A 16227-nucleotide genomic window follows, 5' to 3' on the forward strand; every position below is an offset into this window, starting at 1 on the left:
CAACATACTTATTTTGATAGTCCCCGCATGCAGCAGAATAAAATGTGTAATTATAACTATAACGGCTTTAGTCCAGATATTTTGTAGCCATTCAGTTGAACTGGGAATTTTGCTGATTTTCCGATACATAGCAACGAACATTTTAGCCACTATTATACAGTTAGGCTGCTTAAGCCCCCTTTAAGGCAATAAGCTTTAAACAGCCTATCTGTGAAAGACTGCAAATCATCATCGTCGTCGTCATAGAGTCTTAGAATAGCCAAGGATCTCGCATGCCCTCCAACATTTCACAGATGATAGGATCCTTCTATACATGGATGTATGAGGTTAAAGATGGGGTTTGGGAGGTCACTAGCAGGTTAATACTAGGGATGCACAAACATTCCTCTGCTTGCTCTTCACAGAGTGTCCTTTTCTCAGGGGGAATTGGACTAGAATTACAAGCCCCAGCATCCTCTGTGGAAACATGGTGTGTTTCTCCTCACTGAGGAGAAGCTGGGACTTGTATTTGCAATCCAGCCCCTGACCCAATCATCTTCCTCCTGACCCAAAGTAAGAAGCTGGGAAACTTTGGGGCAGGGGCAGGGGGCCTGTTTCAACAAACCATATTTTAAAAACTAGCTATAATTCCCCCAGTTCAGAGGAAAAGGTTAACTCTAGTTAGTTTAAAACTGGAAGTGGATGTTTCCAATCTCCTCCTCACAGTCATTTAATTTACTGCATTTCTATACCACCCAATAGCCAAAGCTCTCTGGGCAGTTCACAAAAATTAAAACCATGAAAACAATTCAAAGTATAAAACAAACAACAGTATAAAAACCACAGTATAAAAGTACAATATAAAAGCACAACCAGGATAAAACCAAGCAGCAGATTTATAATACAGATTTAAAACAGCAAAGTTAAAAGACTAACTGCTAAAATACTGGGGAAATAAAAAAGTCTTCACCTGGCATCAAAAAGAGTATAACGTAGGTGCTAGGCAAACCTCTCTAGAGAGCTCATTCCACAGCCAGGATGCCACAGCAGAGAAGACCCTCCTCCTGGTAGCCACCGACCTCACTTCCTTTGGCAGGGGCTCACCGAGGACCCTTGAGGTACATATGGGAAGAGGTGTTCCTTCAGATAACCTGGCACCAAGCTTTAACTCACTGCATTTGTTCAAGGTTTGTAAATTCATCTTTAAGAGACTGCACCCAGGTATACTTCAATAACATTCTTTCCATCAAATTCTGATTTCATTTTAAACTAAGGATGGAACATTTAATATAACTATTGTTTTATTCTAATAAAACTTGTTTTATTCTATTCTAAATCATTTTTAAGCTTAATCAAAACATGGAATATAAAGTTAGCTTTTTAATACCACCCCTTTTGCTCACATTGCAGTGGCAACAAAGAACTTTCATCTGAAAATGGGTCAAGGCACATACAAGGGACTTTAACAGCCCTCAGAAAAAGACCTTAAGTGATAACTAGGAACATCTGTTCTTGCAGAATGTAAGCTACACTTATTAATAGAGGTGTGTCTTCATGTTCGAATTCTCTCCAATATTTGAAACATTAGTCCTAAAGCTCACTTTAACAGTGCCGAGATATATTTAAAAATCTTGGTATACCAACTCCTCCTTTATTAACAACTTGCGTGGATTTCCCAGGAGCCTTTACTTGTTTTGTCATTCAAAATACTCATAATGGTCAATGGAAGCTATTTAAGTACTTCAAGCTAGCACATAAAAGCCAAATAAGTAATCAAGATCATTATGATCCACAAGAAATTTTACTGCTTTTTAAAAATTGTTCAGGTCACGTTTCTCAAAAAAATATTTTTTAAAAAAAATGTGACGCTAAAAAAATAATTAAAAAAATGTGATGCTGAACAGTATTTAAACACCTAGAAATAAAAATATAAAATGTCTGGTGGAATTGCATGCTCTGAAAGAACAAGCAAGGAATTCTGGAAGCACCAAAACCAAGAGAATTTTATTTTAAGTTTTTTAGTCTCTCTCTCTCTGTCTCTCTCTCTCTCTCTCTCTCTCTCACACACACACACACACCTGACAAACAAGAAGCTAGAAAATACATTCCAAGTCTAGTTATAAAACTGTGAACCAAAGATATTTTTATAGCTTTGCTCTTGGGGCTGCTAGTTAATCTGTCTAATGAAGAGGTCCAGAGGGAGGGAGACTGTACTTCTGAATATAGATGCAGCACATAAAACAAAATCCGTATGGTGCTTCCAAAAGAAATAAAGCGAAAAGTTGCCCAACCATTCATCATCTACATAACATGTTTTCGGCACAATCCTACAGTCTGCACTAGAACATTAGATAAGACATTATGTTGCAGCACCAGTACATGGTAACACCTCAGCTCTCTGCTCCATCCTGCAACTGGGTAACAGCCACCACTGGAACCAACTTCACTTGCACTCTGGGGGACTTCCTGAATGGCACAGCTGTTCAGTGCAAGTGTTTCTTCAGGGGAGAAATGGTGAGAAGAGCAGTCACAGCACTCTTTACCACCTTGCATCACTTGCTTATGGCCATCAAAGCAACCGTGTACATAACACAGAGAAGTGTTTTTCTGTGTACAAAACATGTAACATAGGAAGCAGTTCTCAGGATCTTGATACAGAGTGCGAAGTGCTGTGCATTTCATGGAGATGATTCTATCAGTGCAACACCTTCAGACTAGTACGTAGCAGGATATCCAAATAAAAGGCCATCCCCAAAGCAAAAAAGTAGGGGACACTAATGGAGCAGTGTACACAAACTGTTACTTCTATGGTGCTTTCTTGTACCATAAAAGGAACAAGAATGTCTCTCCTGAATGTAACAATCACACTACTAGCGGTGGGTGAGGAGAGGTTGAATCAGTTTGGTAATAGAGATACTACAACATGGCCAACTAAATTATGCTCCTTTTCTTAACCAGAACTATACAACCAGAGATACATTACCATCACTATGGCCTTTGCCGGAGCAAAGAAGAAACTGGGAGAATGGGAAAATGTTCCATGACCAGAGATAGATCAGTTCAAGACATGATCAGTAGGAAGGATGAAGGGAGCATTTTTAACACCAAGGAGAAATTTAAACCTAATACTGAATCTTGATAAAAGCATTGATTTAAATTTATTGAAAATGAAGAGTTAAAAATGAGATAGTGGGGGGAAAAACCTAATTTCATGCAAATTTAATGAGCATATGCTGCAAAGTACTTCACACCAGATTCTGAATTATGTAAACTGTGTGCCATCCAGCCTCCAATTTTGCCTTTGGCTACACGACCTCGTTTGCAGTTTGTCACAAATACATAAGCAGTATAAACTAGGGAAAACTAGGGAAAAAGAAAGGCAGGGGGTGGCCATTACAACTAGAGACAGAAGCAATCTTTGGTTCCTTGAACAGAACCTGTCATTGACCACAGGAAGATCTATTACAGGGTAGCTTCTGTTTAATGCTCCATGAAAAACTGCCAAAACACAAAAGGAGGAATTTGTTTTTGGAAGAAAGCACTCTAACCCAATTGAAAGTGTGCAGCCAACTGGCTACAGAGAACACACTGGTATTCTCTTAAGCCAGAGTATAGGAAAGGAAACACTGGCATGTAAATTAAACCAGTCAACACTGATGCGTCATCCTGCCAGGTTTACTGCTCCAGGAGGAGTATTTATCATGAAGAGAGGCCTACCTGACCTATGGATGTTTTTTAACATGTTCTCTCATATTGCACTAGACTGCTTGCAGATTGCGTATGCGGGGGGAGGGAGGAGAGAACCGGACTGTTTTCGTACTTTTGTGGATAATTTACAGCAGTACAGATGCAAATCAGTTAATATAAAAGAACCTACTAAAATTAAGAAGTCTTATTTTATTCATAATTTCTGACATTTGGTTAAATTTAGACATAATCATGTGACCCCCATCTGCAGTCTAGAATCCTATAACCCAGAAATATCATCTTGCCTGCTATTTTTGAGAACTAAGCTTAAATCACTCAGAATTCACTGGGACTTCCTTCTGAAAAAATAGGTTAATGACCAGGCCAATCCGCACTCTGTGCTACATACTGTTTAGCTTCGCAAATACTATAAAGAACACACAATAGAAACATAATGTCAGGTATTTCAATACGAGGACAAAATTTTAGAAATGTGTAGGAAAGACTGCAGTGTCAATTGAGTGTCCTCCCTCTTCCATTCCTTCTTTTTCTTCTCTGATTCAGGAATTTCCTACTGAACATGTTTTAAGTATGAGTGCTTTCTGGATGTTGGTGTGGTTGTATTTTGGTAAGCCCAGTTTCTGAAAGTTTTCTGTAAGAATTTTTGATGTGCTGATGGTGACTGATGTGACTAAGAGAATAATTCTCACCTTTTCTTGTTGCCATAGTTCTTTAACTTCCATGAACAATGGTGTATATTTTTCTCTTTTCCTTTTCTGTTTCTACAACATTTTTGTCATTAGCTAATGCTATATCAATGAGGTAAGTGTTTTTCCCTTTTTTGTCTATAACGGTTATGTTTGGTAGGTTGCCTTGGTATTGTCTTGTCTGTATGAATTGTTTTGTCCTGGTATATTTTATGATATGCATTTTTCAAGTTTGTTTCTGGTGAGTATGTATAGTATGGTGTCGGTTGTTTGATAAGTTTGAATTTGATGGCCAGTTGTTAGTGAATTATTTTTTCTGCTGGAATCCTTCTGTTTCAGGAAATAGCTCACCCTTCCATAGCGACTCGTACGGTTGTTCTTTTTGTGTGTCCATTTTTGAAGCAGGGCCTTTTCTGATACTACCCCACCAATCCTGAATGTGCTTCCTGCCCATATATGTTCCAGTAACTCCTTGTTTCCGTTTAGGAGTCAAGTGCAAAACTTGCCTGTTCCACCAAGCATTTAAATTGTACATTAAAGTAATTCTGCTGTTTTAGATCTATGTTTTATGACTTCAGTAGAAGTTATTGGAATTTTTACTCCCTGATTTTCCTAGTTGGTGTTTATTCTGTATTTGTTTTATTGATGTCTTATATTGATTATGAACCACCTTGAGCAAACAAAGATGAGGTGGGATAAATAATAAAGGTGCTTCTTCTTCTCTCTCTCTCTCTTTCTCTCGTGGCCCTGCAGATTCAGGGTTAGCAGAAGCAAAAGCACATTATTGCCTCCTGGCAACACAACACAACACCATCATAGTGAGTGAAACATAACAGTACATGGACATCCCACCAATGTAAAACAGCTTCATTTTTTCCTTTTTTGAAAGGAAATAAATGCTTACTGAAAATTAGCTTTGCAGTTCAGAATGATGTAGTGCCGTGCATTGAGTCACTTTGACTCAAGCGTTTTGTCCTCTATACACATTTATACTCAGGAAGCTACCACTACAGCAAACACCTCTTCTTCCTAGGCTAAAGGCACCTTTTATCCATGGACAATTACCAGTCTCCTTTTATATCTCCTTAGTCTCCTCTGAGCAAGACTCTGTAGCATCTCCTACCTGCTGCCCTGAAACCTATAACAGTGAGGTGCATGGGGGGAATTCTGTGCTATAGATGCATTAGTCAAATAAATACTTCCAATTAAATAGTTTATCCTAGTGCCAGGACCGGTGCCAGACTATTCTGTGCCATAGGCAAGGCGAGCTACTTGCACCCCCACACACACACTCAATTGCTCGGAAGTCCAAACGTGCGCGCCGAGTGGAGAGCTGGGACTGGCTCACTTCAATCTGGGAACAAGCCGTCTGGAATTCACCGGGACTTACTTCCGTGTGAACGTGACCCGCTATGCAGCCTGGCGTCCCGATCCCCTCCGCACGTTTACTCGGGGGAATAAGACTTCCGAGTAAGGAGGCATAGGCGGATCGGGCCGCACTGGTGCCTCCCGGTGCAACGCTTTCTCAGATGCAAGTCCCGTTGATCCACGTGCGCAGGATCGGGAAGCAGGAGAGTTTGCCTTGCAAGGAGTCCACAAGTCCCTAGCTTTCCTGGGGGAAGGGAGAGGGAGTCCCGCTTGCCCGCCTGCCTGGACATCGCGGCCTGTTTGAGGAGAGAGGCAAGGCAGCCCAGTGCCCTTTCCCCGGGAGTAAGGCAGAGGCTGGCTTGGGCCAGGGTCGAGCTCACCACGTGCTTTTTCTTCTTCTTCTGGCGGCGGCCTCCCAGCTCTGGGAGGGTGGCTTCCGGGCAGAAGTCTGAACGTGGAGCCGCCCCCCACCCCAGCGTCCCTGGCTTCACTTCGGCTGGGCGGGCGCGGGGCACCATCTCACCCACCCAGGCCCAGTTGAATTCTCAGGCCGGGCCGGCTCACAGCCAACAACACGCGTGAGTGCTGCAGCGCCCCTCTTAGCTTGGCACTCTAGGCGGCCGCCTGAGTGGCCTCTATGGTAGCACTGGCCCTGCCTAGTGCTCAAAAAGAAGGGTAAAGGGCTCAACAGCAGACAAATTAAAGGGCAAATGAAAAAATTGATGCAATCTTGCCTTTATATTTTTAAAAAAAACACCCTAAATTTCAAGCTTATTCATAGTCATATGCCATACACAAGAAACAGAATTTCTTCCAGGTGAACATCTGACAACTGGGGCAAATGGAGCAGTCACTTTTTCATTACCCCAAAGGAGGGGCTTGGGGAGAGTGTTTATCCAAATCACTTTCTAGGAGGCAGAGTAGTTTCCTGTCCAATATTAGAATGAGAAGATTTTCCCATGGTCAAGTGAGCTGCTTTTAGGATGGTCCCCATGTAAATTCAGGCAATCCTCCTAGTGATTTGGTCATGTACACACTCGAGTCGTAGGTAGTCAGAAGTTCATAATTTGGGGATCCTCTTGGACTCAGTACTATCTGTGGAAGTTCAGGTGGCATCAGTGTCTTTTAACAGCTTAGCCTAGTTCATTTGCTGTGATCCTATCTAGAGAAATTAGACCTTGCCACAGTTATACATACACGAATCTTATCAAGGTTAGATTACTGTAATGTACTGTACATGGGGCTGTCATACCATTTTAAGATGTGGATTCTTTAGCAGGTGTCAGGTTGAGTCAAGTATATCAGGGAAGCAAGACTTAAAGAGATCAGCACCATGGAAAGCTTCAAGTGATACTGGGCTAGAGTTGACTGTATGTTGCTCTTAACAAGGAGCAGATGAAGACAGCCTTAAATAAAAGTTTGGCTACATTTAAGCTGATTGGCTTTGTCTTCACACTGACAGGTTGTTGTTTTTAGCAACCTTAAGCTGCAACAATGTGAGAGTAGCTGTGGCATGGGAGTAAGTCCTCAAGGTTCAAAGACAGCAAGGCAGCCTTCTCTGGACACAGGGGAGCCAAGCCCCAGAATATTTCTAGGGAACTGGATCCAGGGAGGGGAGAAGCCTCATCATGCCTTTTCATGTCCGAATCCTCTCCATGAACTGGAGCCTCTTCTTTAGAGGATGAAGGGTCGGGATCCTGTAAGGATGAGGGTTCAGGGTCCTTCTCTATCACAGTTGCCTCTGAAGATGATTAGGAAACTTCAGCTACTGCAGAATACAGCTGCCTGGCTGCTGACGAAAGTGAGGTGATCAGAACCTGAGACACCAATGCTATACCAGTTATACAGCTTACAAATGCATTTCCAGGTTCAATTCAAAATGGTGATTTTGATATATGAAGCCCTAAACAATTTGGGATCAGGTTACTTGAAGGGCCACTTGTACCTATATAAACCTGCCCAGGCATTAAGACCTGCCTCAGAAGCCCTACTTATAGGCCTGCCTGAGCTATACTGTTGAAAGGCATAAAGGATAGGCCTTTTCAGTGGTGGCCTTCAAGGTCTGGAGCTCTGTGCCCATTGAGATATGCAGTGCCTCCACTCCTAAGTATTTTAAAGAGGGCTGTAAAAACTCCATCTTTTCTGCCTTGCATTAGCCTCTTTACCTTGCTGTTGGAATACCTTATTTTAACTGGCCTGTATTTTTATTTATTGGATGCTGCTGTTGTGAAATTGTTTGATCGACTCGGACTTTTAAACTGCATTAAGGTATTATGTGAGATACCTTGTGAGGTGCCCCAAAAGACTGGTACAAATGGTTATATACATAAACATACAAACAAACAAACAGGAACAGTTGAAGCAAGTATTGGAAGGAAGTCCAGATACTTGCGCCAAATGGGACACCTTCTACGGCTGGGGTCGGGCATAGTTCACATATTAACCTTCAGGTTGTGGACATGTGGGGAAATCTGGGCTGTGTGGAGTCAAGAGACACATTCCATTTAAAGACAATCAAATTAAAATCGACTGTCAGAGAAAATACTTTATATTTAAGGAGGTACTTTTTGCCACAAGCAGATAGGCCAGTTTGTTTTAGGATGTCACTACATTTTAACATTACCAAAACAAAACAAAAATCTAAGAAGTAACAACCCAGCTCAATTATTTCTTGAATACCTTAAAAGTTAAAAGTAACCAAAATGTGGTGCCTTGGCAACTCAATACAGAACTCAGACACACAAGTATATGCCTGACCTTGTTATAACAGAAGGGAAACATTTGGGGGTTCAACTCACAGGAGTTGAAAGCAGTCTTTCCCAACTTAGTACCCTTCCAAATGTGTTAAGACTATAACCCCCATCATCCCCAGCCAGTTTTTTTTTTTAAAAAAACCAACACCATAATGAAATAATCCCTATGCTTAATTGTAAAATTCTAATTTTATAGGGAAGTTGCTGAAATAAAGTCCTCCTGGTTTACCAGAAACTTGATAATTCTCTATTCCTTCTTCTCAATCAAATGTTTATTTGAGCCTTGCAATGAAACGTCTGTTTTATTTAACCGTACTGTTCTAAAGAAGAAACAGGCTGAAGCATTTCCCACTGCAACAACACAGAATTTTATACAGCTATGCAACAACATGAGGGGGGAGATTTAACGTTCTAAGCAGTGGCAAACAGATAAATTACAGTCAGTGGTTCAATAGTATTTGGCAGAGAGAGGTTTACTAGTCCAACACAGAGCACAGTTGTTTTTGGAAACTAAGACAACAGTCAATGTTACTTCTCCCACCTCTGGTTGGATAATCCTTCCAACATAGCTCACATTATATCACGTGGTCATAATCCAATAATCAATACTTGTCAACTTGCCATGTATTCATAACACACTATTTCCAACTCTCTTCCATACAGTGGCTCTTTCAGTGACCTGGCATTTGGATCTCTCAAGTCTCCTTCACTGACCATCTAAAGCAAGTGTGGGGTGGGGTGGGGAGAGGGGGGAAACTAAGACAAAAGTAGGTCTATTGGTATTTACAGCAAAGGAATAGGAAATTCAATCATTCTGCTATTGTTTTATTGCAGATAGTCCAGCAACTTCTCTTTATTACTGCAGAAAAACTCAAAAGCTGGCTGAGTGCAATAAAGTGGTACGTGTTCAGCTTTGCAATGTTTCAAAGGGCAGTGATTTACCGCTATGAACCAGTACCTTGCACACAAAACATCTGAGCTCAGTAATTGCCTCATGTTTTGTGCAAACTATACAAGGCAGCATGAGGTCTGCCCACACACAGAGTACCTGCTGCTACCAGAACCCTCCTCCCCACACACCCTTCCCCCAATTCCATGGGCTCTGTTATTAAAACAGCAGAGAGACTCGTTTGTTTTCGTTGTGCCCTGAGATTTTACTATACGTTAGGTTCCACACGCTGTGTTAAAGCCTCGTGTCAGCCAGCCAATAGACTGCGTTCATTATTCTGGTTACTGCTGAAAACGAAAAGCTCTGGAATAGCACGTAGCGTAGATACTTGAAACTGCATAACTCATCAATAAGTGTAATAATGTGCTATCATTGCAATTTGACTCCAAAAAACCATTGTGGCCTTTCATGCTCACGCAGATGTTACTACCAAGGGAATCAGCGATCTTAAAACAAGATGTTTATAGATGCTCCCAAATATGCCAGTATAGACTCCCAGGTCTGCTACATCTGGCCAGAAATAACTTGTGTAAGAGGAGAGCAAGAGGGACAGTAATAACCCATCCCTTTTTCTTTAATACTTCCATTACTACTGACTAGAGCATTTCAAACAGAAGAAAACCAATGCAATTAAATTATTTTGATTTATCTATTTAAGCAAAAAGTATATTATCAGTAGATAAATCATATGAGCTTGCACCTAAATAGCCCCGTCCCGCTTGAATTCATGTTACTGCTAGTAAAAAAAATGGTATTTGGAGGGGAGACATACAGGCTTATTGTTTAGCTTTCTCTTTTCTACAACTTTCCAAACTCACCCAAAAGGAATAACAACAATATAGTATCCCCTCTTGCTACACTTGCTCTTTTTCTGGGGGCAGGGAGGGTCTGGAGAAAATGGGGGAAATAAACAATGTTAAAACTTTTAAATTTTTGTATTTTTTGAAAATCAGTTTCAGCAAAATATGCATAACAAAAAGGAGATCACTGTGTGTTTTAAATCCCAAACTGAGTCATAACTGAACTCTAAATGTAAAACAATTAGTGTAAACAAGACTCTAGTTTAAAGAAGGATATGTCAGTACACTAGGAATTAACTGAAAGGGGGGGCTTTTGCAAAAGGCTTTCCATTGTGGCGAAAAGCACCCCCTGTAAGATCTGGATGGAGTGCTGAAAAAGGGGGCAAGTGATAGCCCATTCAGAGGGAGGGAGGGAGGGAAGGAGGAATGCAGTGCTGATCATGAAAGCCTTGTCCTTGCTCTTAACTGACTTTATGCTACCATATACACTAATTGGATTCACTACATGACAACATAGCATCATACCAATTACATGATCACTGATTGGCCGAGATTGTTTTTTCCACGAAAATGATAACCTAATTGAAAATAAAATGGTGCCACCTAATCAAGAGGAAAGAAGTGGGCAAGATGGAGCTTTAGGGAACATATTGCCTCTCCCTAAAGGTACTACTGCTGTCTCTAAAACCAAAGTAGGTGAATACCTTGTGCAGTCCATTTGAACCTCCTGAAAGACAATCATTCTGTAAGCTGAAGCTCATTGATTTTACATCAAAATGTTTTGTCAATAAACACTAAATTTCTTGTAGCTTCTTTTGATTGGGGAATTTTTCTAACAAAATGCACAGGCAGTCAGCAAAACATCATAGAGGCTGCTAGCTAAGCCTCTACATTTACTTTATGTAAACATTCATTAACTTTGCTCTGGACAGATTATTTTCATTTGTTCCTTTTTCTTTCAGTTGGCAAGACAACTGGTAAATATATTGAAAATTCATCTAGAATAATTAATGTATTTACATCCTCTGCTTAAAAAAAAAGACAACACAAATTCTCACAGGAATACTTTAACTACCACAAAATAAAGATTTCAGATGAGCAGGCTATACCAGTTCCTGCTGAGTTACAGCTTGGAGTGCTGCAGACAGAGGCTGGAACCCAAGCTGCCTCATCATCACAAAACTAAGCCTTACAGCTGTTGAGGGAAGGTTCACTATTGCCTATAGCTTCTGGATCTTGTTCAATGCTCCCTATTAGCTAGCATTCCTCACTGGAGACTCTACATTATCAGTAAACAAGAATAACTGATTCCACCAGTCTCCTTGCCTGAACTCAGTTCTCAACTCGGTAGGCTCAGTTGTTTTCCTGCCTTGCCTACACCATTGGTTTACCACACGTCAGTGATGACGGCAAAGAAATCTTACTTCGTCACCACCATTGCAACTGCAAAATGTTTCCCAGCAGAGCTGTTTCAAAAAAAGTGAAGTACTTTCTTGTTGTAGATGTGGGAGAGAAGGTAGGGGAACCCTTAACAGTTTGCAGTGACCAATTTACATCACATTTTGCAGCAAAAAAAAAATCACTAATGTGCTCCAATTTGGACTTCACATTTTAACACAAGTGAGAAGTGGATGTAGTAGAGCAATGGCTAATCATCCTCTGATGGATATGTTTCAGCTTGTACAGTCTGAGGATATGGACAAACTTCTTGGAAAAACTGAGGGACCATGTCCTTAATCTCCTGGACAATGATCTGCTTCACCCAGAAATTGGGGTGAGCCTGGCCTCACAGAGGTCAGGAGGTGGGCTGCAGGAAATTGGGCTGTGGAACCCAGTGCCATTCACCTCTTCAACTGCTTATCTGGCTCAGCCATAGGGTTCCCCCAAGGGAGCTTTTCCCAAAATAACATGGCCAGTTCTGACCTCCCTGCCATGCCCCTGTGTGACTTATCGCTGGGCCTGCTGTGACCTCACATATATCACCAGTTTAGGGAAGGCTAAGGGCAATAAAGGAGGTGGTGGATACTGTAAGCATCTCCCACCCCTCAGTTAGAGGGGCAGAGTGCTGCTACTTCTCCGGAGTCCTTTGACACCAAACACTCTGATGGCTTAGCCCAGCCTGTCTGGGATGTGTGAAAAGCCCAGCTTAGAACCTCCTCTTTGCCCGCTTGAAGCCCTCCTGATCCAGATAGGGCAATGAGGACTCCAGTGTTCTTATTTCAGCAAGCAACCAATTCCAGGCTGTGAAAAGTGCACAATGTTCTAGCAGTGGGGCAAGGGGACACCCTTCCCCACAGGGGTGAGAGAGAAGATTGCAACGCCACCTTGCATGTGCCCAGTCCCCATCCCTAACTAGGACATGTTGAAGGAGGATGAGGAGGGAGAGGGACTAAATCACCCTTCTTTTTTCTTCTTTTTAAAGAAAAAATGCTGAGTTCAATGGAGTTCAGCCCAGCCCTGTTGATCTGACATTAGACAGGGCTGGTCTGGGGAAAACAGGCTAGCCCCTTCCTCTCAAGAGGTTCATTTGGATTTGACTGGTTTGATGTCCTGAAGGAGGGGCTAACCCAAATGTCTTGTAAGGACTTCCAGAAGATACAGGAGAACTAAAAAACATTACTGTTTAAACACAGGATTTCATTCTAATTCAATAGTAGAAAAGAAATAAGGCACAAGTACAGTGTATACTCTTATAAGCCAAAATAATATAATTTTGATTTGCAGATACCTTAGTCATCCTAATAGCTTTGTTGCGTTTCTGATTCATACAGGCTATTGGGTCAGAATCTCCTTAACATAGAGATTTCATTTCAGTAACAAGAAAGCAGCACCAGCACTGTGGATAAAGCACTTGACAGTGCTTAGAACACATACACAGGGATTTAACTAACTTCGGTTGCCCTTGTAACTTGCCTTACCTGCGACATCATGGTGAGCTTTAGATGTTCTCCAAGCACCTCCATGGGCCAGGACAACTGTGCGGGAAAGCCCTCAGTTTCCTCTCCATCTCTAAACTAGGCATGGTAGTGGGGTACACTACACTACAAAGGTAGTGGGGCTCATCCCTGTTATGTTGAGGCTCTCTGAAGACAGCGAAAGGACAGCAAGATTCCCAACATTTCTCCAAGCTCTAGAGAAGGGAGAGGAGTCTGGACAGATTTTCCTTGCCAGCTGTGCTATCCAAGAGACTTTTCACCTGTAGATCCAAGTTACAGGCAAAGCATATGCTCTACTGAGTTCTGATCCCTCCATAGTCATCTCCACTGATTTTAAACAACAGTACTCCTGAAGTAACACTCCACCCATATTCTGTTTTAATAATTTCCCATTGCCACAATTATATCATATGCAGGTATTAATCTGTTCTGATTATTAATTAGCTTGAACAAAGATTTTATTTTAAATTGTTCAGGAAGACACGTCCACTATCTCTGCTCCCAGCCAAAGCAACCAAATAAAAAGACTGTTGTGCAATTTATTATCTTTATTGATTTTATAAATTATACAAGAACAAATAAATTAATGATGAAACATCCACATGTCTATTTATAACCAATTAGGCTTTAAAGTAGACTGACTAGAAATAAATTTACCTAAGCGTATTGCGATAGCCAGGGCAAGCTAGCTCTCCTCTAAGCATTCCTTTGGGGAAAGGAACAGAATAGCAAAAGGATTTTCAAAATTCCAAAGCACACCCTAGAGCTGTCAACTGATCAAGATTTCAGACAGAAAAGATTGCTATCTGTATTTGCACATGTAACAGTAAGATGGTCAGCTCAACAGAACAAGCGCTCAGGAGTTCTCTTACTGATGAACAAAGCATGTGAAAATGAAACGTACTGATCAGAAAACTAAAGAAAATTAGAAGAACAAAAATAGCCTTACAATCTTATGCAAACCTTTAGAAAAGCACACAAGACACTTGGTAACATTTGGTTCATAAATATTCAAGTTACACATACAAATTTGCACTAAAATGGCTTTATTCCTAATAAACAAAGTTAGCTTATAGTGGCACAGGATGAAACACCAAACCATGGTTTGGTATTATATGCACAAGCCTGGATTGAGCCTAAGACTCACACAATTCCTCCTCCCCTCTGCCATCCTAATCCATGGAGATTTGCTGCACACAAGAAGAGATGGGGCATGAACTTGAGCCACACTTTAAGCTTCTGCTCAGACAAGTGCAGTCCCAGAAGTATCCCAGTGCCACAAATGTGTTTAAAGGACCAACGGTAATTGTATCCTGAAATTCACATGCTTTCTCATAGTTAGCATTACACCTCAATCACCACTACGTGTGAAACAGCACAGCTCACATGCATATACAGAAAACATGATGTTGATGTAAGTATGCAAACAGACCTTCTTTTTTTCAGACATGCACATGGTTTCAGTTAGACATTCACTCACAATGCACATGCACACCATGTAAATGAATGAGCATGTGTGTGTTTAAAATATATGAACTATGAACTCAGCCTGCAGGACTCAAAATTAGATTCAAAATATTTATCTTACTTTAAACTAGCAATGTATCCGGAATCACTAAAATGTACCAAAGACACAGAGAGGGTTCAGACCAGCAGCAGAGGGCGGGGGAAGACTTGTGGACCTCAAGATTTTTAACCTACAACTCCCATCAGACCTAGCCAGCATAGGCAATGGAGACGGATGGCTGGAGTTGAAGCCCAAAACAACTGGAGGGCCACAAGTTGCCCACCTCTGATCTAGATGAAGCAAGTGAAGTTTGTTCACATCTTCCATCCTCAAACACACAGTACCTAAACAGCAAGAATATGAATGAGCTGAACAACTTAAAAAGATTTAATGTTTCTTCTAAGGCCCACTTCAGATATGATATTTAGAGAGCATAACCAGTAGAAGCATCATTTTTAGAGGAATTATAAGGATGACACCCAACTCTATCTCCCCTTTTTATGAAACACAGGTGAGGCATTGGCTGACTTGAATCCATGCCTGAGCACAGTAATGGATTGGATGAGGGCCAATAAATGGAGACTCAATACAGACAAGATGGAGGTACTGTTAGTGAGTGGTTCATATGCCTGGCTAAGTGATGTTCAACATGTTCTGGATGGGGTTATGCTCTCCCTAAAGGATAAAGTTCATAGCGTGGGAGTGCTCATGGATCCAGTATTGTCACTAGAGTCATAGGTGGACTCGGTGGCACGGAGCATTTTATCAGTTTAAGCTGATATACCAACTACGTACTTATCAGTACAGAAATAGCCTTGTTACAGTTATCCAGGGTCAGGTAACTTCTCATCTGGATTATTGCAATGTATTATATATGTGGCTACTTTTGAAAACAGTCTAGAAACTTCAGCTGGTGCAAAATAGGGAAGTGAGATTGTTAATGGGAGCTGGACAATGTGATCATATTAGGCCAGTACTTTTCCAACTGCATTGGCTGCAAGTCCATATTAGGGTTTGATTCAAAATACTGATGTTAACATTCAAAGCCCTAAATGGCTTGGGGTCGGGTTACCTGCAGGATTGTCTCCTCCCATACACACCTGCCCAAACCCTAAGATTTTCTTTTGCAGTCCTTCCCTAGGCAACCCTGCCAAAGGAGGTGACGTGGGTGTTACTATAAGAGGGCCTTTTCTGTTGTAGCACCCTGGTTGTGGAATGAGCTTCTCAGAGAGGCTCACCTGGCATATACATTGTGTTCTTTATGGCCACAGGTAAAGCCCTTCTTATTTTCCCCAGCATTTTATTCTTTCACTTTCTGTTTTAAATAAGTTACTCTATTTTGTAAATAATTAAATATAAATAAATCTGTTTTCTCATGTGGGCGTGGCTTTATTTATTGATTGATTTATTACATTTATATACCACCCCATAGCCGAAGCATTCTGGGCAGTTTACAAAAGTTTACAAACATTATGCTTTGCTGGCATAATTAAAACTGCCGTGCCCATGTGGGGAACTGCTTCACACAAACGACTACTTAC

At 41.2% G+C, this 16227-nt stretch overlaps 1 protein-coding gene across 3 annotated transcripts in view; it reads right to left on the minus strand.

The window, feature by feature from the left end:
* RPTOR (regulatory associated protein of MTOR complex 1) overlaps positions 1–16227 on the minus strand; it is a 347409-nt gene that overhangs the window by 278151 nt on the left and 53031 nt on the right. The gene's annotated exons all lie outside the window — the stretch shown is intronic.

The sequence above is a fragment of the Elgaria multicarinata genome, chromosome 3, assembly GCF_023053635.1.
Source record: "Elgaria multicarinata webbii isolate HBS135686 ecotype San Diego chromosome 3, rElgMul1.1.pri, whole genome shotgun sequence".
Taxonomy (NCBI): Eukaryota; Metazoa; Chordata; class Lepidosauria; order Squamata; family Anguidae; genus Elgaria; species Elgaria multicarinata.